This window comes from Eubalaena glacialis, chromosome 10, assembly GCF_028564815.1.
Source record: "Eubalaena glacialis isolate mEubGla1 chromosome 10, mEubGla1.1.hap2.+ XY, whole genome shotgun sequence".
Lineage (NCBI taxonomy): Eukaryota > Metazoa > Chordata > Mammalia > Artiodactyla > Balaenidae > Eubalaena > Eubalaena glacialis.
In genome coordinates this window covers 8,611,461-8,632,176 of record NC_083725.1, presented here as the reverse complement: position 1 = coordinate 8,632,176, position 20,716 = coordinate 8,611,461, and the positions used below count along the sequence as shown (strand labels likewise).

The following is a 20,716-nucleotide window of genomic DNA, read 5'->3' as shown; positions in this document are numbered from 1 at the left end:
TCTAGCTGAACTGGTCAAGCCTTGATCTGGTTTAGTGTTTTCTAGTAGTGGTTGCCCTTCATGTGACAAGACTGATCCTGTTGATGATCTACATGGGCACACTACTAACCTCAGTATATATGGAGGCAGAAGAGAAATTGAAGACACCAGTCTTGTCCTCAAACCCTTATGATGCCATTGAGGAGATTTAGACTAACACGGAAAACAGAAGTTCACAAAACTGAGTAAGATTCAGGGCCAGTCATAGGATGGGGCAGCAAGAGTTTGACTTCATTCCACTGCAGAAGTTCAGAGAAAGGTAGGACTTGAGGGTTGGCTAGGACCTGGGTAGCAGAGAGGAAGCGGGGGCACAAGGCCCACCAGGGGGGCATGATGGCCTGAGCAAGGGGGGCAGAGAACCCAGACATGGCTGGGTTGTGAGACAGGGCAGCCTAGCACGGCTGGAGAAAAGGCTCAGGTTTGAAAGATCAGGGGATTAAGTAAGAGAGGTAGGTTGAGGCTGATTACGAAGGACAAAAAAGGAGGCTAAGAAATTTGGATTTTGTCTCTGTAGGCCTTGGCAAGTCATTACAGACTTTTGAGCAGGGGAGAAACAGTATAAACAAGCCTGTAAACTATTTTAGCCTCCAAGGAGGCCCTCTCTTCCTAGAGGATTGGAATCTGGTCTCTTTGAGATGGGTCTTATTGCTCTGGTGAAATCTGAGGCTTTTGCTGGGACAATTGAGTTCAATTAGCTGATCAAGAGCAGTCAGAGAACAGCGTCACATTGTCAGGTCCGGCCTCTTGCTTTACAGACAGCAATGACGAAGATCGATGATGATGGCAATGCATCAGAATTCAGAGGTGAAGGGTTTTGTGCAACATCACGGAGCAAACCTGTGGCAGAGCTGGAACCAGCCACCCCAGCAGGGAGGTGGGAAGAGCCTATATCCTTGGGGAAATGCCTGAGGGTCCTGGGAGGCAAACCACACATCCATCGCTGCACTTATGCAAGAATAGGCCCTGGGAGGGTCTCCAGAGTGAGCATGGACTCTTTCAAGGCTCTATGGCCAATGAGGACACAGACTTTGGTGTTTTTTGCTCCTGGGATGGATACCAGGGTGGGGAAACTCCCCCAAAGTGGACAGGGGGCAGGCCTTTGGTTTGGGGCAGGCCTTTGGTTTGGTTGACAGAGATTCCAGAGGCTCTTTCCTCAGTGCTGTCCTATTCATCTGCAAAGTGTAAGTCAGGTTGGCTAAACAGGCAGAGGTGTTCTCTAGGGAAGCCTGCCCACCTGTCAGAGGTCAGAGGGGTGCCCCAGTAAAATGACCTTGAGGAGGCAGGGAAGGGCCTGATCAGAGCTAAAGAGGAGAGGAGGGAACACTCCATTTCTTGGGGATCTTGTGGGGACAGAGGGACTTTATCTTCAAGATGAAGGTCCTGCTTCCTCCTTTGTCCCTGAAGCATCTGGGCCATCGGTCACACAGGGCCCATGTCTTCCCATCCATCTCTCTCCCTGTCTCTCTGTCTACCTCCCTGCCTGTCCAGCTGCTTGTTAATTGGGCCCCAGCCCAGGCTCAAGATTAGGGCAGCGGTGTCGCGGCTGCCTGCCAGCCTCTGTACGGCCACAAAACAGAGGGGGCTGGGTTTTCTCTGGCAAGATCTAAAAAGGCGCACTCAGGACCCTCCTCGGGGCAAGGTGGGCGAGCATGGGGGAGGGTGGCCGTGACCGTGGGCAGTCTCCTTGTCCCCCGCCCCAGACTGTCTTTCATTCTCCCCAGGGCCTTCTGTCCTGTGAGTTGCCTTCGTTATGCTCAGAGGAATAGCTGGCCGTGACGGACAGAGATTACAGGCTATATTTCTGCCTTGGAGCTTTCTCCAGGCTGGTGGGAACCAGGCGGTTGTCAGTTCTGGGAAAGGGGAAATGTATGTAGATTGCAGCCCTGAAGCGGTGCCCTGCGCAGGGCACGCTGGCATTGCCAGGACCATCCTTCCTCTCTTGACTGCGTATTTATTGGTCTCTGAGTTGGGGGGGAGGTCGGCTTCTCTCCCCTAAACGGGTGTGATTCCCCTCTGAGGGGCTGCACTCCTCAGTGCCATCTAGGGTTGAGGGCAGGGGACAGAGGTACAGCTGGAGCAGAAAGACAGAACAGCAGACACTGCAGCAGGACATGGGGAGGAAGCTCCGGCCCCCTCAGCTCCAGAAAGGACACAGTTAGAAGGAGGGGCTGCAGGACACAGCAGGCAGGCAGGGCTGCCTCCTTCCACAGCCCTGACCTGGGCCCTGTCCCCCGACCCTGGCACCGTGGGCTTTGGCAGAGGAGGGGTGGTAGGGCCAACAGCCAGAAGCAGCGTTGTCACACGTGACAGGGTACAGTTATGTCCCTATCATTAGACCGTGAGCACCTCAAAGGCAGGGAGAGCTTGTGTGTGTGTGTGTTTCTCATCTTTGCATGCCCAGGCCCCAGCCCATGGTAGGTTCTTAATACATGGAGTCTAAATCGAAGCAATTTGCATCTGCCCAGAAGAAGGGAGGAGGGAACAGTAAAAAGCTACCCAAGAACAGAGCTGTCATCTGCCAAAATAAGACTCAGACATCCGGGACACGAGGCTCGGCAGAGCCCCCAGAAGTGGCTCACCCCACAACTGAGGGCGCATCACCTCTGCCTCGTCCTTCGGGAAGCCCAGCATTTACTTAGCACTTATACTGCAGCCTCTCTCTTTGGATTGTAAGAAATATAAGAGCAAAGAGAAGTAGGGAGGTTGGAAGAGCGAAATGTCTGGAGTCGGAAGACATGCTGCTCGCTGGCTGTTTTCTTAGGCAGGCCCGGTGCTTGACTTTCCTAAGCCTTGTTATCAACCTCGATAAAATGGGATCAACTACCTAGCAGGGAAAAAGGCACCTCTCATAAACTGCAGATGCGATGTAAATCGGTGTGACCTTCTGCAAGTACTTCGTTAAAATTCTTTAAAATGAATAGACCTTTGGATCTGACAACGCCATATCTAGAAACTTTTCCTAAAACAATGATCAAATCTGGAGCAAAGCTCAGCTACAAGAATGGGCATTATTTGTTTATAACAGCAAAAACTGGAAATAATCTAAACAACAAATAATAGACCGTTGTAACCGTAGTACATCCATAAATGGAATGCCACATAGTCACTAAGATTATAGTGTATATTTCCCTTATATGCAAAGGCATTTATGGTATGTTGCTAAATATAAAAGGCTGCTTCCGGAGCAAACAGAATGATACTGTTGTGAAGAAAGAAGAGTTTTACTCCGCATATTATCTGTGGTTATCTTTGTATGGTAGGATCACAACTAACTTGAAAATTTCTGGGAATTCCCTGGCGGTCCAGTGGTTAGGACTCGGCGCTTTCACTGCCGGGGCCCGGGTTCAATCCCTCATCAGGGAACTAAGATCCCGCAAGCCACACCACGTGGCCAAAAAAAAAAAAAATTTCTCCCTCTTCTTTATTTTGTGCAATAAGCATATATTATTTTGTAAAGGTAATAAAAATTAAGTTATTATATTGAAATATCGCCCTCTAAAGATTGTTTTAAGAGTTAAAGAAGATATTACGTATGAAAGTACTTTGCAAACTAAAAAATTATGGAGAAGGAAGACAGGGACTCTGCCCATGAGGAAAGAGACGAGAGATAATGTAAGATAACCAACCACAGCATGAAACAACGTGGCGAGAGCTTTCAGAGGATGACAGACAGCGTGCAACTTGGAAACACAGAGGAGGTAGAATTACATCTGGCTGTAGGGCAAAAGCCAGAATGTTCAGGTTGGACACTGAAGAATGGTGAGGGTCTTGCCTGGTAGAAATGTAGAATTGTGGCAGTGAGAACGGTGGGAGGTTATGGGGCAGGTCTGGGGTTGCGTGTGGATGGAGGGAAGACAGCCTATGCATAAAGGGTAGAAGCTGTGCCCTGAAGGCAGTTAGGGCAGTGCCAGGTCAGACTGAACACCTGCAGGTGCCTGTAAGGAGAGAGTCCCTGAAAATTCTGGAGTAGGAAGTGACACAGCCGTGCACCCATCCCGGGCACTGCCTGGCACGCACGAGGCCCTGGGTGGATGCAGGGTGAAGCCGGCTGACTGGGGAGCTCAGTCTGGGGGCGGCTAACAAGCTGGAGGGGGCTTGGCCGGCGTCGCCATGGATGAGGGCCCTCTCTAGTTGTGTCCCAGGAAGTGGAAAGGCGGAAGACCACCTTCCGCCTGGACTAGACTGGAAAGGGTGGGAAGTGGGGACGTGATGGGGGAGGAAGTAAGGTGGGGCTCGGGGAGGGAGGAAGCGGGCTTGTCCCCCAGGTTTGCTGCCTGGGGGCGGTGGGCAGAGAACCGGGAGGCACTCACAGAAGTCACAGGCAAGGCCAGTGAAATAGGAGCAGGCTGCTGCGGGGGTACCTTGGGGCTCACAGCATCCTCTCCGGGCAATGGCCAGGGCGGCCTGAGCCTCCCGCCGCTTTGAGTGTGTCTCATATCCGTCATCTCCTCTTGGGAGGAACCTGGGCCCAGGGTGGCGAAGGGGGTTTTGTTTCAACCCAGAGAGATTTTGTTCGTGGAAATTCATGAACCGCCCTGCCTGCTCTCGGAGCTCCTCTCAGCTCATTCCGTCTCCAGGCTCCCCCACTTCCTCTGCCCCGCGGCCAGGAATCCATACACCCCTCGGGATCCTGGATGCTGTGTCTCTGCCACCTTCGCCTCGCAGCAGCGCAGGTGTGTGCGCCCGGGAAGCGGGAAGGTCTTGTTCAAGCAAATGTCTGCGTTTCCATTTCCCGCTGCAGCTCCCAGCCTGGCCACTGCTTAGCTCCTCCTGTTGTCAGGTCACTAATCACATCCTTTACTGAGGTGCGAGTGGTTTTTACAGGGAGACTAAGATGGTGTTAACTAGGAAGGAACTGTGAATGTTGAAGATGCATTTGCCTCTGGTTGTAGGGCTGGGGCTCTTGCCTGGAGGTGCTCCCTGAGGCAGCCCTGAAAACGCAGCCCAGGTATCAGCAGCACCCCTCCACCCCCATCCCACGACCCCGTCCTCCTGGACCCAAGCACAGCCTCGTTGCAGTCAAATTAGCAGCCCGATCCAGAAGGAGAAATTGCCATGTTTGGGAAGTGTCAGGCCAGGCCTTATACCGGAGCTGACCACCAACCTCACTTCTGGATACCTTCGTCCATTTCAAATATTGAGAAACAAAATTAATCCCCTGTAATCTAAAAGTAAATAGTTAAGTCATGCAGCTGAAGCCCCCTTTAGGCCAAGGCTGTTTTTCACGGCTTTGGGTCCACCACCCTCCTGACTCTTCCTCCCTCCCTGCACCCCATCAGCGTCCAGACTCCCAGCCGAAGCCTCCCCCACCCCTGGGAGAGCATCTGAAACTCATCCACACAACCTGAGCAGGTGGCAACGGCTGCCCTTTCTCTGAGTTCCCTACACTTTAAAGCAAGAAGCCAGCTGTGGCTTCCTAGGACCCAGGATCACTCAGGGACCTGCCCGCACTTGCGGGAGAGGGAGCTGCCTGTGTGCCTGGTGCCAGGAGACCAGACGGCGACCACAGGGTGCTTCCCGCCGAGACAAGCGTTGGGATCTAACACAGCTCCGGTGGGTCTGAGCAGCCAGCGAGGAGAGGGGCCTGAATGGTCGCGTGGTAGGAGCTCTGTAGAGCACAAGGAGAATCCTTTACCGCCAGCCTGGGAGAAGCGGGGCACAGAGCACGTCCCCTCGCTCCCTGCGCCTCGAGCCTCCCCTCCTGAGCGCTGCTCTGCCCTTTCTCACAGGTGCCCTGGCTCCAGCCAACAAGGAAGAATTGCTGGCCCAGCTGGAAGTGAGAAGAGGGGAGTGAGTCTCCTGAGGGCCATCCCAGAGGCCACCGGGATCACCCGAACAGTAAGAAATGTTTCTCCGTCCTTTAACACAAAGTTAAACCCTCCAGGCAGATTATCTTTTCTTCCGAAGACCTCGAGAACCAGCCCATAGCATTAGCTGACAGTTAGCTCACACGTGACCTCAGAAAGCACAGCACTGTATTCTTTCTGCTCGGCTCCTGGAGGATGGGGCGAGGGCTGTGCCTCGTCCCTGTATACCTCTCTTTTCTTCTACGTATTCCATGAACAATAAACTGTTGTTGCTACAGATGGATGGCTGTTGCTTACGCACACGAGGAAGGTAACACTTGTACAACCCTCTGGAGGAAGTGTTATCACCAGGCGGTGTTCGTGAAAAACTCAGCTCCTGGACCTCACACCAGAGACCCTGATCTGTGAGTCCAGGTTTAGACCGAGAATCTGTACCCCACGTGTTTTTCATGAACACGGAGGAAACTGTATCCCAAGTGTGTGTGATGAACTATGAGAAATAGTTCCTTAGAGTGTATAAAGCATTTTGAATAGAGAATCTCACTTAATCCTCTTATCAGATAGGGTTTTTTAAATCCCCTTAAGTAACTTCACGATCTCACAGACCTAAGTATCAGTATAGGCAGGGATTTAGAAATCCAGTTATCCAAAACAAGCCTTTTTTCTTTCTAGTATACCATGATAAGGGCTGGATCTGTTATGGTGAGATGGGGCCCCAACTCCAAAGGACCCTGCCCGGGATTTTGTAAGTTTCCCTGATGTCTTAGGGCCACCATGACCTTCTAGTTCCCCGGTCTTTGTTTTGGGGGCACAGTAATCATTGCCAAATTCCTCACAAAAGCGGGTTTCTCTCAAGAGAAGGAGAGGGAGAGAGGCAGGTAGTTAGAAAAGCCACGGATATTGAAGAGGACCGCCTGTCTGACAGTGGCAGAACTGGCCAGACATGGCCGTCTCCCTCCTGTGCCCTCTGGCTGTTTGGGGAGCTCTGTTTCAGGTGTGTTACGGGGTGGGGAGCGCGCTGGGGCTCCTAGAGGTGAAAGTCAGAGAAGAGGGCATATCCCAGGGGTCAGGGCTTCCCCCCAGGTGTGGGTTGAGTGATGCCCACTTGGGGGACAGTCTTTTCAACAATCTTCAGAGCCTGTGCACACAGTGACGTGGAAAGGAATTCACTGCAGACGGTGGCTGTGGTGAGGGCTTGGCGGAGATGGGGCGGATGGTAAAAGAGAAAAAGGAGGTTAAGGGTTAGAGATTCCTGGTGAACCAGCATGGACGGGTGTTGTTGCCCAAGTCCAGTTATTTCTCTGGGTCTGGCAAGAGCTTCCTCCTGCCGAAGTACCTATTCCAGAGGTAGTTCAATAGGCAGAGTCCTGTTTCTCTCCAGGCTGATGCTGCGGATGCTGGAGTCTAGATGCCCGGGAGAATGGAGGTTCCCCCGGCCCTCCCTACGTGGAGGAGAATATGTAGAATCTGGGGAAGGATGGACGTGGGTTGACGGACTGCTAAGTCCTGCTGTGGGTTGTGTCATTCCATAGAATGGAAGGCTTCTATGGGTGAGATGGAGGCAACGTCAAACATCACCCTGATCTTCCCCCTCACTCCCCAACACACACACACACACACACACACACACACACACACACACAGACCACTGAGCCATCTTGCCAAGGGAGTGCCAGTCTGGTCTGTTCTGGGGACTCAGTACAGTTGACACTGTTGCTTGGGTGGGTACAGTCAACAAGGACAATTTTTGCAGCTAAGCTGGAAGTGTGGCAATCAGGGAGCCGCCAGCTGTCTCACTTAAATTCTTAGCTCTCTCGCTCTCTTTTTTTAAAATCATTTTGCTTACATAATCCACCCCCTTTTTATTTTCTAATTCTCTCCTTGCAAAGCTGGCACCAGAGGGGAAGGGCTGGGGTGGAGTGGGTAGCAATTACACATCAGTTTGGGAAGCATTTACATTTTGCAATTACAATTTAAAAATAAGCCTCGTTAATGATCTCCACGTGTCAACGACAACCCCTAACTGACATACATACTCTCCTGGGCCTGCCTGCCTCCCCCCGGAAGTCAGAGGCTCAGTGGGGGTGGAGGTGCCTAGGGAGATGTGGGGGGAGTAAGGACTGCATCTGAGGGGGGGGCGAGAGCGATGAGGGTGCCCTTGGGGTTGGCGGAGGGCAGGGACGGAGCTGAGCACCAGAAACCAAGGATCCAGGCTTCCGGCTTCTCTCCTCCCCACGGTGCTCGTGGTCTGTCCCAGCCCATCTCCCTCCACGCCCGACACAGCAGGCTCCGTGTCCTCGGCGGCAACGTCAGGGCTCAGAGCTGGGAGAAGTCGAGCCCCAATCCTGTTCCCCTCCGAGGTGGGCATTTTCAGGGTCCTGTTGGGCCAGTAAACCCTAGTCCCCCAGAGCCAGCAGATGTGCCTGGATATTCTTGGATTGGGTAGAGGGGCTGAGTCCATACGCAGGATTCTGGAAGGAAAAAGGATTAGCTGTATCCCCGTTTGGGAAAGACACTTCTCTCATCAATTGGTTACCACATATTTATTGATGCCCTCTGATTCCTTGAGCAGGGACTTTGGAACAGACCAGCCCAGACTCAGATTCTAGCTCTGCCATTTGCTGGCTGTGGGATCTGGGGCAAGTTACATGACTTAAGTTTTCTAACCGTCACTGTCTTGATGTAACTGGGATAATCACGTTTACCTCACAGGGCTTGTGTGAGGGGGAAAGGCTGTAACTGCCGGATGGCACCTCACGTGAGCCTGGCACCTGGTGGACGCTCAGAAAACCTCAGCTCCGCTCCCAGCCCCTCCCCACTGTGCTCCCGCCTGCCCACACTGAAGCTGCTTCTTTCCAGCTTCCGTGGACACTAAGGAAGGATGATCCAGCCCAAGCCACCTGCTCTCTGAGCAGCTCCTGACGTGGACCCCAGCCCTACACACCCCTGCCGCCTCTCGGTGGGCTTCTCTGCGGGGCCCTGGCATCAGGCCTCCACTCCAGCCTTCAGCATCTCACAGGCTCCCTTCCTGCCTCTGGCTGGTAGCAAGCCCAGCTCTCCCTCTTCTGGGCGCTAATTCAATAGCGCGACCTTCCATCAGGCCCCACGTGTGTTTATCTGTGAGTGAGGGAGGTGGACCAGAGCAGTGTGAGGTGCCTTTTAGCCTCGGCATCTGTCATTTTCAAATTTTCCTTCCCCACTTGGCTTTCCCCCCACCGGTTACTTGTGTGTGAAGCTTTCCTCTCCTGGGCGGATTCATCCAGGCCAGTCTTTGGACTGATGACTTGTAGTCAAGGACATGCGTTCGTGACTTTGAAACGTACAGAAAGCAGCTCTTCCCTAGGACAGAAAGAGACCTGCATCTCGCAATAATCTGAGCGAGGGAGACGATCCAGAAGCGGGCCGCTTGGTGAAGGGCAGAGGACACAGAGAGGGGCTGCAGACAGGGCTTCCTTGAGGACAGGGACTGCATCTTATTGGTTTGGGTGTTTAGTTGAACACAGTTAAATATTATGTTTTCAATACTGTTCTAAAAACTTGCCTTGTTGGGGCTTCCCTGGTGGCGCAGCAGTTGAGAATCTGCCTGCCAATGCAGGGGACACAGGTTCGAGCCCTGGTCTGGGAAGATCCCACATGCCGCGGAGCAACTGGGCCCGTGAGCCACAATTACTGAGCCTGCGCGTCTGGAGCCTGTGCTCCACAACAAGAGAGGCCACGATAGTGAGAGGCCCCCGCTTGCCACAACTAGAGAAAGCCCTTGCACAGAAACGAAGACCCAACACAGCCAAAAATAAATAAATAAAATTAAAAAAAAAAAATTCAAATGTAACATCCAAATATTAAAAAAAAAAAAAAAACTTGCCTTGTTAACCTAGGCTGTATAATGGAGAGTTTTCCACGTCAAAATAAATAGATCTACTCCATCATTTTTGACTGCTACATAGTATTCTAAAAAGCCTCCCTTCTTTCCCACACCTCTACCCGCTAGGTTCACCATCCAAAGTTAACCCCTGACGAACAGTTTCTGATTTAGCTGATTTTGTGGCCGCTTATTGTGTCATATAATATGCGTCAGTCCTTCTTTTTTTTTTAAGATATTTTATTTTATTTATTAATTTTTTTTGGCCGCTCCACACGGCACATGGGATCTTAGTTCCCCGTCCAGGGATTGAACCCTCTCCCTCTGCAGTGGAAGCACAGAGTCTTAACCATTGGACCGCCAGGGAAGTCCCTCAGTCCCTCTTTTTTAATGTATGTGTTTATTTATGAACTCCCCCCTGTGGAAGCTGGGGAGATGAGCACACGTTCTTCTCCTTCCAATTTGTATTAGTTTGATCAAACTATATTTGATATTATTTATTTTTAGTCTATAGTAGTATATATAATACAGTGCATATATATTACATAGTACATAGTGTTATACTATTTAGTATAATCGTCTGTGTGCTACCTTTATGTTAAGATTTAGAAGATTCATATTCTGTTAAATAACTGTGGTTACCTCCGCATTCTGACTCTAGGTTGATTTTAAGGTGGAAATGTTATTCAGCCACAGAACTAAATCGTGTGATTTGACCACAGAAAAGGGAATGGAGTCCTGTCGTCACCACTTGACTGCTGCCTGGAATCTCCCGGGCCCGCAAGTTGACAGCCACCCCTCATTCCCTCCAGCTGCCTTCCCTCCCATTGGGCTGCTGCTCTATCTTGTTTTCTGTTGTCTTCTTCCTCCGACTTCTTTGTTTTGCTGGAATACCACCTCTAGTTATTTTTATATTGATGGGAGGGAAGTAAACTCTGCGTCTTCACGTGTCCAAAATGGACTTTATCTTGTCTTCGAACTTGACTGATAGAACACAGATCAGGTCCCAAGTTCAACACCTTTTTCTCATAGATCTTGATGGTGCTACTCCACCACCTTCTTATTTCCAGTCTTGCAGTGAGAATCTACTTTTAGCTTTCTGTTCTTTTTAAAGTTCTGAAATTTCACCACTACGTGCTGAGGCTTGAGATTTTGTTTGCTCCTTTTTTATTTCTCTTCCTCAGCCCTTGGGATCCCTTTAAATCTGAAGTCACCTATCTTGCTTCATTTCATATCTTTATTTATTCCACTCAGTTGTCTCTGTTTTCTTCTTCTGGAATGTCCACTGCCCAGCACAGAGCCTGGCACGTAGTAGGTGCTCAGTAAATGACTATTGGGTTCTGGTTAGGACACCGGCTAAACTTGCTGCGTGGACTTGGATGGGATCTCTCCTCTGTACGGGGCAGCAGTCAGACCCATGACTGCTCTGCCAGCCCTCCGGCAATCTGCTCTGGAGAGTCTGCTCTGGAGCCTTGGGTCCAACACTGCTCCTGGGCTTGGGGAAGAAGCTAAGAGTGAGGAGTGAGGGGAAAGCTGAGGTCAAGCTGTAGGGCAGCCGTAGCGGCCAGCCTCCCAAGACAGTTCCCTGAAACCTCAAATTTCTTCAGCATCCCCTGAATGTCCCCCTTGGGGACCTCTCTCCTTGACCTTCCAGATCATTCTTACGTGGGCCTCCTTCCCTCTTCATCTCCCTTTGCCCATCTCCTCTACTCCCCACAGCCTCAGCTCACATGCACACACAGCTCCTGTTCCATGAAATGATCCCTCACCATGGCAAGGGCCTCATTAGGTGAGATCCTTTTTTTCACTTTTATGAATTCCAGAACAAAGAGACAGCAGACTTCTCTTCCCAATGCTGCAGAGCAGATGCTCTGACCTGAGACAGCCAGGCCCTAAAAAAGAGATCAGAGAGGCCTGCTGTTAGCAGGGATCTGCCTCAGCCTGAGACCACCTGTGCCCTTGGGGGAGCATCTTGGACAAGAATTCCCATTTATTCTTCCTCCCCTCCCCAGAGATGGGCTCTGGGAGCAGGTGCCTCGTGTGCAGCTCCCCTGCCTACCCAGATCAATCTGCTCTGGACAGAATCTCTAGATCTGGGAGTTGAGATGCTGCACTCCTTCTCCCTGAACCGGCCAGATACTGGAAGACCCAGATCAACAAGCGCTCAGATCCCAGAAGGTCATTCTCTGTTCTAAGTCAGAGCACCCTAATTGGTCCCCCAGGGCCAGAGTCCACTGTGTGGAATTGTCTCCTCCCCACCGCACCCCCCTCCTGTCCTTGTCCTGCCGTGAGAGTTGGGGTCTGGCACAAGTAGAGGCACAATCTTGAACTTCAGGTCCACAAAGATTCTATACTGAAGGCAGGACTCTTTCTTTCCACTGAGACCACAATGATAGGGAATGGGTTATCATTGCAAAGGGCAGAATTAAGGTTTGATGCGAGTTATTATTTTCAGACAAGCTGCTAGTATTCAGAGATTCTGCTGCTAATCTGAAACACTTCTCCTTGGTTGAGTGCAGTGGAAAGGGCCAGCATATGACTAAGTTTTCCCTGTTAGAAACCCGAGAACTATAGACCCTTTTCCAAGGCTGGAGGTTGAAGGGGAGAGAGCTTGGCAGGGGACAGCCAGGAGCCAGCGGGAGGTAGATCACAGCTCTGGTCCTCTGCACTTCTGTTTAATTGCTTCCTGCTTCAGAGGGTGTGGGTAAAAACCCCACTGCTGGCCTGCGAAGATGTCTTTACTGGTCGCCCTTTCAGAATGCTGCCTGGAACCTCTGGGCTGAGAGAGGAAGGAAGCGACTCTGAAAAGAAGGTTTGCAGGAAGGGGCTTCTGCAGGGGGATAAAGTCAGGACCCAGGTAGATACGACAAAGACTGGATGTTCCCTAAGGATGGGGTGCCCGCAACCTGAAAAAAAAGCCAGTACTGCCCAATTGGACAGGCTTTCCAAAGATAGAGCCAGGTGCCCCTTAACCTGTGAGTCACGGCATATTTCTCTCCAGAACAGGGACTTCTTTGCAGCTGTGGGTGGTCCCTGGAAAACCATGGGTGGGGTGGGGAGAAAAAGCCAAGCAGAGACAGTCATAGGGAGCAGGCTGACTGCACGCCCCCTTCCACCCCGCCCCGCCCCACCTGGACCACAGCACGGGAAGGAGACACTGCCTGAACCCCAGCCAGTGTGAGTCAGAGCCCTGGCCCCGAGCTGCCTGCGGCGGCGTGTGGTGTCAGGGCACAGACAGCCCCGCCTCCACCCAGCTCCAGCTCCAGCGTTCTGCTCCCACAGCTGAGACACTTGATCAAATTCCCCATTACACACTGCCTTTTACATGCAGTCTTCAACCATGTGTTCCATCATTTCACGTTCGTTCTCGAATTTTGTTCTTTCCCTTCATAATTGAACCCACAGTCCAGTGGGTCCACGATGGAGGCTCAGACCTGCCTCTCTCAGCGATGATGGAAGCATCTCTGTCTTGGTTGCATCGAGTTTATGAGGCCCTGACTTCTCATCGCTGCTATCAGCACTTTGTTTTCCATCTTCCACTCATTTTTATGCAATAATAAGAGCAAATGCAATACAGTATTTAAATAAATTTGCACACACCCTGCTGTCCAAAGAAGACAGGGCTGAAGGAAATGAACGGTTGCTGTTAGGAGGCCTCACCATCTGCAGGCACAAAGTGCGTGCTCGTTAGTGAGGTACAAAAGCCCAAATTTGGCAAACGGGGGACGTTTAGGTGTGTCGATACAATGTGACTCTTGGAAATGTGGGCCATGTAGAAGTGAAGGGCAGGGACTTCCCTGGTGGCGCAGTGCTTGGGACTCCACGCTCCCAGTGCGGGGGGGCCCGGGATCGATCCCTGGTCGAGGGGCTGGATCCCACATGCATGCTGCAACTGGAAGTTCGAATGCCACAGCTGAGGAGCCCGCGGGCCGCAGCTGGGGGGCCAGCGAGGCGCAACCGGGACCCGGCGCAACCAAATAAATAAATATTTAAAAAAAAAAAAAAAGAAGAAGAAGTGAAGGGCAGCCCATGTTGGGTGTCCTGACTGCAGATGGTAGTATTTCCACAGTCAGCCTTGTCTTTCTCCTGCTCCATTTCCAGGGCTCTGCTCCTCCGCTGGTGTTCCCCACCTCCGCCCCAAGACCTCTAGGTTAAACGTTTAGACTCTGAAATCAGGCCATGTGTCACATTTGGAAACTCTCAATTTCTCCAAGCCTCAGTGTTCGCATCCTTGAAAGGAGACAACAATCACACCTACACCATATGGTTGTTGGGAAAAATAAACAAGGTTATCTGTGAAAGAAGCTTAGCATAATGCCTGGTGCATGGTGAGGGCTCAGTAAATGGCAGTCGTTAATAATTCTGGGTATCATCTCGCCCTGAGCAAAACTGGCTCCAGGGAAACAAACTCATTCTCACTGAGGTGTAAATGATTGCTGGGGCTTAAAGATTTATCCGTCCCAGATTTGTTTGTTTGATATTTTAACAGTAAACCAAAGAAATTTAATTGTAATTGTATATATATCCAGGCTGTGTAAGGAGGTAGACCTTGTGAAATCATATCGCACAGACTTTTTTCCCCCAGAATGAAATGCAAGTCAAAGCCATGATCTTGTCTGCTGGGGAGGAGAGGGTTCAACGGGCAAGATGGGATGTGGCTGGGAAGTAGTTTTTCCGTAACGCAGAAACACGCGTCGTGCTAAATCATGCTACGTGCCCTCCTTCTGCCCAGCGGCAGGGCTCCCAGTGAGAGGATGGTCCAGGAGTGGAAAGTAAAGAAGGCTTCATGGAGTAGGCTTCTGAGCAAAGTTTTGATGAAGGAAAGGGTGCGGTAGTGTAATATAGAGGGCCTTGCCAGCAGAGAAGCACAGCAAAAGGCGTGGAGGAAACAGTTCTCAGGAGGTCGACAGGGCTTGCCTGCTCAGCTGGGGCTTGGATGGTGATGCCCAGGAATGGACTCGCTGCCCTGCATCACCACCTCTCAATGGCAGCCTCCATCCTCCCCTCCTCTCCCTCCCCACCGGGGCTGCCTTTCTGAGGGATCAGGAACACAGAGCCAGTGTACCTGCTCTCGTTCCAAACAGCAGTGAGGACCAAGGGTTGAAGCAGCCCAGCTGGCATCCTTTCCTCCCACAAGTTGACCTCATTACTGTGGACGCTACCTGGTCCCCCTACCTTTTTCTCACGAGCTCACCTGGGTCCCCACAGAGGCCCAGGGGGAGGACAGCTGTTGGCTGAGTCAGGAAGTATCAGGGATGAGTGGCTTTTCAATGATAAACTGAGCCCAAAGGGCCGCTTGCTTCCACAGTCCTGATTCTTGACCTTTTTTTTTTTTTTTTTTCTGGAGGCAATTTAAAAAAATGGAACCAGATATCATCCAGCCAGAGGACGTGGTGCAGTCCTTCTCAGAGAGAAAAGGGGCCTGGCTGACCCTTTTAGCATCCTCTGCTTCCAGGAGAATCTGAGAGCATTGTGGGTGACACACCCAATAGGCACCAGGGTCCCTTACCTCTGTGGACTCCCCCCGACCCAGACCCCTCCCTCCCCACCCCTTCTTGGTCCCTCACTTCTCCTGCTCTCCTTCCTCTTCCTGGCGCCCAGGGAGCGGCAGCCTCCAAGGCAACTGCCTCCGAGAAGAGAAAGGCTGATGGGAGGGAGCAGGCAGGTAGGGCAGCAGAAGCTCTCCTTCCAACTGGGGTCCCCAGCGTCTGAGCCGTGTGTCTGTCTCTGTTGTATTGCGAGCCTCGAGCCTCGGGGACCCAGCCCAAGTTGTTTTCTCAGCTCGGCTCCTGAGCAGCGGCTGCCGTCAGCTCTCGACAAATAATAATAAACCTGGGAATCAGGTTCGTCGAGGGGGATTTCAGTCCCTGGGTTCATTTTTAGATTTGTTTCTCTACACGTGTGTGCAGACAAGGAGCACGTGACGGGGCCCCAAGGGAGAAGGCGGGGGCTCCCAGCTGCCCTGGCAACCCACCCGCCCCGCTCCCACGGAGGAGCTGCAGGGCCCTCCTCTGCCCCGGACCACTAGGGCTGCCTGGATGTTTGAAAGAGAAGAAAAATAATTGAACGAAAGGCCTCAAGCTCTCTCCTTTCTCTGTTCCTCCCCACCTCTCCCACTCATGCTGTTTGGATAGAAAGGAAGGGGGCTGGAGATGAAAAAAAGAGGGCAGAATCCCACCTCCAGGTTCGAGGGTTGCCTGAGGGATGGGCGGGAAGCTGGTCATGGGTGTGGGGAGAGGCTTCAGTGACTGGAACAAGCGATGGCCTCCCGACCCCCATTCTTGGGATGCAGTGACAGGGGAGGGGGTTCCTGGAAAGGGAAAATCCGTTCCAAGTCGAGCATCACTGGCCAAAGCAGGACCCAACTGTGGGTGAGTGTGAAATTTAGGATCAGACTGATGGTGCCTCTGGGGCAGAGCAGCACCTGCTTTAAGGAAGATTGGAGGTGACCATTAGAGGTCATTGCTGTCATCCCCCTGCCTCCCAGCAGGAGAGGCTGCAAACCACTTCTCTGTGAGAAGGATGCAGGGCTGTGCTTACCCTTATAGCTAGCATGCTTTTTTTCCTCCCTTTCTGTTTTTTTTGTTTTATTTTGTTTAAAGGAACCAAAGGGGGAAAAATTGCCAAGTTGTAAAGTGCTTAAAGAGGAGATGAGAATCTTCATCAGAATGCTAAAAGCTGGAGAGGGAGAGTAATGTGAAAACTCTTGCCTGCTATTTATGGGATTGATTCTCAGATCAAGAAGAAGCAAGCAGTCAGATGAAAGGAATTATTGTTAAGCTCCTCGGTAGGAAGAGCTAATGGACAATTGCCGCTATCAGGGGGAATTAAATTGCTGTTTCAGTTTGTAAAATATATCAGCGGCTTTTTGAAGCCAGAAAAGGTGTGACAGCCGAGGCAGGGAGGAAAGCGGGGGACTCTGTCACTTTCCGGTCCTCGTGTGAGAAGCCAGAGCAGGCAGGAGAGATGCCAGGGCCAGAGCGAGGGCTGCTCCCCTAACTCTGACCCTGGTCCGTTATTTTTTTGAAGCCAAAATGAAAACGAGCTGAACTGGGGGAGTAAAGGAGAGAAAGCTACAGCCCTGACTCTGGGCCCTGATGTGCCGGGGGCCCCCATGAATTAGAGGCAGTGGGGCAGGACGGGGCTCCTCCCTGGGAAACCCGGTCAGGGGTGTGGAGGGTGACTAACATGGGTCTGAGATTCCCAACAGCTCCACCCCATGCAGGGAATGTCACCATGAAGCTCCCCCCACTACACTGTGGACACACTGGGATCCAAGGTGGAGTATAATCCCCTTCCTCCCAGGACTGGGTCTCCCAGCGAGCTCTGGCTCATCCCCAGGGGTCCGTGAGCGCATAAATGACCCTGTTGACCCGCCCCCACGGGGGATATATTGTTATTCCAGATAAAGAGCAAAGAGCAAAATGGCCTTGGGCATGGGGAAGGGGAGGAGGGGGAGGCCCTTGGACAGGCCGAGGAGGGGCCTCGCTGCTGGGACGGTTCACAGTCGGCTCCTATCCCTTCCAAAGACCACATGGTGGTTCAGGGCTGAAGGAGGAGAGAGAGGTGGGGAGAGAGGGCGATTTCCCATCTCGAAGGGAGGCGGAAGCCGGCAGAGCTGGTCAAACTCATGCTGGCCCCTGCTGGCTCCTCTGTTTCCTAGAGACCAGCGCCATCACGAGAGGGCGTGACCTGGACCACCTCCCAAGTGGGCTTCCCAGAAAAGTAGTGAAGCACAGTCAGAGCAGAGGGCTGTGGGTGGCCAAGGGGCCTGAGTTGCCTACTGTCTTGGTTGTCATCTCTGCTGCTTCTCAAGTCAGCAGAGAATTATTTCCCGCTGAGAGTTCCAAGCAGAAACCGGAGGGGCACCAGGGAAGTGGCCCTTCTGGCTGGGACGTTCTGCCAGGACTTGGGCTCTGTGCCTGGTGCAGTGGCCCCCGGAACCCGGGTAACGGGGAGGTGTGCCCTCTTAGCCAGCCAGCGTGCAGCACAGCGAGTGAGCCGGGGATCTGATCCTGAGTGCAGATCCTGTTCAGCTCTTCCCCACCGTCCTTCCTTCAGTGGAGACACAGTTACCTTCCTGGCTCCCACGCCCCTACTGTGAGCCTGGTCTTATCAGACTAGAGGATTCTCTTTGCCCCCAACACCCCGAGGTCAGAAAGATGGGGCGGGGGAGCAGCACCCACTAGGCCACGGCATTCCCGTCACCTCAGGCCCTGAGCTTCCGCCCAGCTCCCAGAACACTTGGGGTAAAAAGGCCCAGGTCCAGCGCTTGCTGGGCTGTGAGGGCGTGGGTCCTGGGGGGCTGGCCCTTTCCCATTCCACAGGACCCTTCACTTCTCCCTCACTTTGAAACACTTCCACCAGACCTCCTCACATTTTGAAGCTTCCCACCCACAGGTGTACCCTCTCCCTCTCCTCGGTCCTCCCCTCTATCCCCACACTGGCCTCGCCCTTGTCACTGCGGTACTGACTCCACGCACCAAGGCTCAGAGACCATCGAGTTCCTTTGGCCACTCAGGTCTCAGCTGCGGTTTCTAGCCCTTACTGGGTTTTGGGAAGAGACCTGGTGTGTGTGTGTGTGTGTGTGTGTGTGTGTGTGTACGCGCGCACGCCTTCGTTTCTTTAGATAAATCCACAGAGTCACATGAAATCAGTGACAGGTTGACACCGTTATTTCAAGATTCATCGCTCTGAGTTGCCAGCAGAGGAGCCGTAGCCAACTCCTTCCCACCACCAACACTTTTTTTTTTCCAGGCATAATTTATAGCAGTGGGGTGAATTTGTTTCCAAAAGATGAATATCACACTATCAGCAACAGCTGCCTCTCGTTCTTATTTGTTTTTAAATTTGACTCAAAGTCCAATCCTCTGTACACATCCGAAGCTGTAAATCCTAAAGCGACTGATTACATGATTTAGTAAACAGGTTATATTATATAATGCAATTAAAGCGGGGCTCCGCGGCGCCACCTACAGGCAGCTTCTGGGAAGGGAGCTGGGCCTGAGACTCATTTTGGACCAGGCTCTCCGCGGAAGGAAAATAAACGGCATTGCGCCAGGCTTGAGGCGGCTGCTCCGGAGGGAGAAGCTGAAGCCAGCCAGGTTACTAATGCAGCCTTTTGGTCCCTCCTGCTGAGTTCACGGTGTTATTTCAGCCTCCTGCAAATCTGTCTAGACGTCAGAACCCAGGCCTGGGCAGCTGCTCAGAGGGGCGGACCTGGGGTTGGGGGAGGGGGCGGTAGCCACCTGGGGGCTCCTGGCTCTCTCGGCCTCAGGGACCTCCTTCCCTCACTCTCAAATGAGGGAGCCTTTGGAATGGAGCTTCAGATATTTCCATTCTACTCAGCAGAGCTTGTGTTCAGTGCTAACCATGGGCAAAGACTTTCAGAATATTCTGGTGAATTCCCTCATTTTGCAGACCTAGAGAGAAAGTGACTTGTGCAGGTCGCACAGAGAAATGGCAGAGCTGGCTGTGGAATCCAGACTTTTTTGACCCTAAGCACAGGCTCCGTCTGACCATGGGAGTTTACAGATGAGGAAACTTGAGGCCCAGACTTCCACAGCCTCTTCTTGCAGCAAGGGAAGGCAAATGATAAAATACTGCTATTGTGTGTCCACAAGGGCTCCTAGGGGGCCTCACTGCTGCCTCTTAGCTGCCCTGATGTGGAAGAAAGGAGGGAAGGAGGGAGGGAGGGAGGGAAGGAAGGAAGGAAGGAAGGAAGGAAGGAGAGCAGGGCCAGTGCTCGCTCCCCGACTCCTCTGCCCTGACTTACAACACTCTTAAGATGAATTAGGCTCTGGGCCCTCAAGGATTCTAGCTTCTCCAAAGAGGTTCTGTAAGAGTGGGCAACATTTTTGAAAACCTATCCAGGAGAGGAGAGGAGACTTACTTCCCGGGGCTAAGAGAGGAACTGGACCAGAAGCGGGGTGTGGAGAGGGGGAGGGGAAGGGAGGGGTGGATGAAGAAAACAAGACCATCAGAGTGCAAGAGGGTGGAGATGTCCCCCAACCCTATCCTGTGCCAGCCACCCGCCCAGTCTTCAGTCGATGGGCTGGGACAGTGCGAGGCCACAGGGAATTTGGTCCCTTCATCCCCTCTCCTACCTCAGGCCCTACACTGGAGGCTCAGCCAGGGTCAGGGAGCAAGAACGGATGCTGTGGGGCTGGCTGGTCCGATAGTTCCCAACTAGACTTTGTTTCTCATCCTTAAGGCCCTGAGCCCCCAACCCGGCACCCCAGCCCAATTACTGCCGGGCACCGTTAACCCCTTGGTGCCCCAGGCCGTTAATGGAATGTTAATTGGTCTAATGGGTTTCATGTCAACAAGTCCTAATGAGCTCCTTCCTAACGAGCTTGGATCTTTTTTCTAAGCCTGTTTGTCAACACGATGGCATTTGGGCTCCAGATGGAGGGCCTCACCTGGCTGCGGAGCTGGAGTTGAGGAAACAGAGGGAGTGGGTGCTCTCGGGCTGCCCCTCCCCTCTTCCTGAGGGGTGTCCTTCAGGCCCCCTCAGCCACCCCCAGCCTGTGCGCACTGCCTTCCTCGGCTCCTGAGCTCTGGAAAATGGCAGTTTTAGCTCCTTTTGAAGATAATGTCAGTGACAAATTATTTTTTCTTGGATATCATTGTGGTGTTGAGTGTTGCATTAGGGTTTTTTATTTTTTTCCCCTCCTAGCTGCCATCTAAGAAAAGTTTTCAACGTTAAAAACAATCTTTTGACATGGGAAATTTCTCGGTGGTAAATCACTCCTCCTGTGTCCTCCACTTGCGTCTTGGCTGTGCTGCCTCCAGTGCCCTGGTGTCTGGTGACAGAGGGCTGGGGCCCCTGGGCAGGGTGGAGCAGCCTCCGGCCACAGACAAATGCTCGGAGGCCCTGGACAGGCCTGCTGTGCCCTCCACGCTCCCAAAGGAAGCGCAAAAACGGCAGGTTTCCCCAGAGGCCCGGGTGCCCAGCCATGGCTCAAGGAGCTCCCCGCATCCCAGCTGTAGAGCCTCAGCCCAGAGAAGT

General features: G+C 52.4%; 1 protein-coding gene across 5 annotated transcripts in view; it reads left to right on the top strand.

The window, feature by feature from the left end:
• PKNOX2 (PBX/knotted 1 homeobox 2) overlaps positions 1-20,716 on the top strand; it is a 258,254-nt gene that overhangs the window by 158,284 nt on the left and 79,254 nt on the right. For 3 of the 5 annotated variants that reach the window (XM_061203225.1, XM_061203222.1, XM_061203223.1), the window contains exon 3: positions 5,769-5,877. The exons of the other annotated variants lie outside the window; for them this stretch is intronic. The gene's annotated coding sequence lies outside the window, so the exon portion shown is untranslated. The remainder of the gene's footprint in view (positions 1-5,768; positions 5,878-20,716) is intronic. 5 annotated transcript variants of the gene reach the window in all.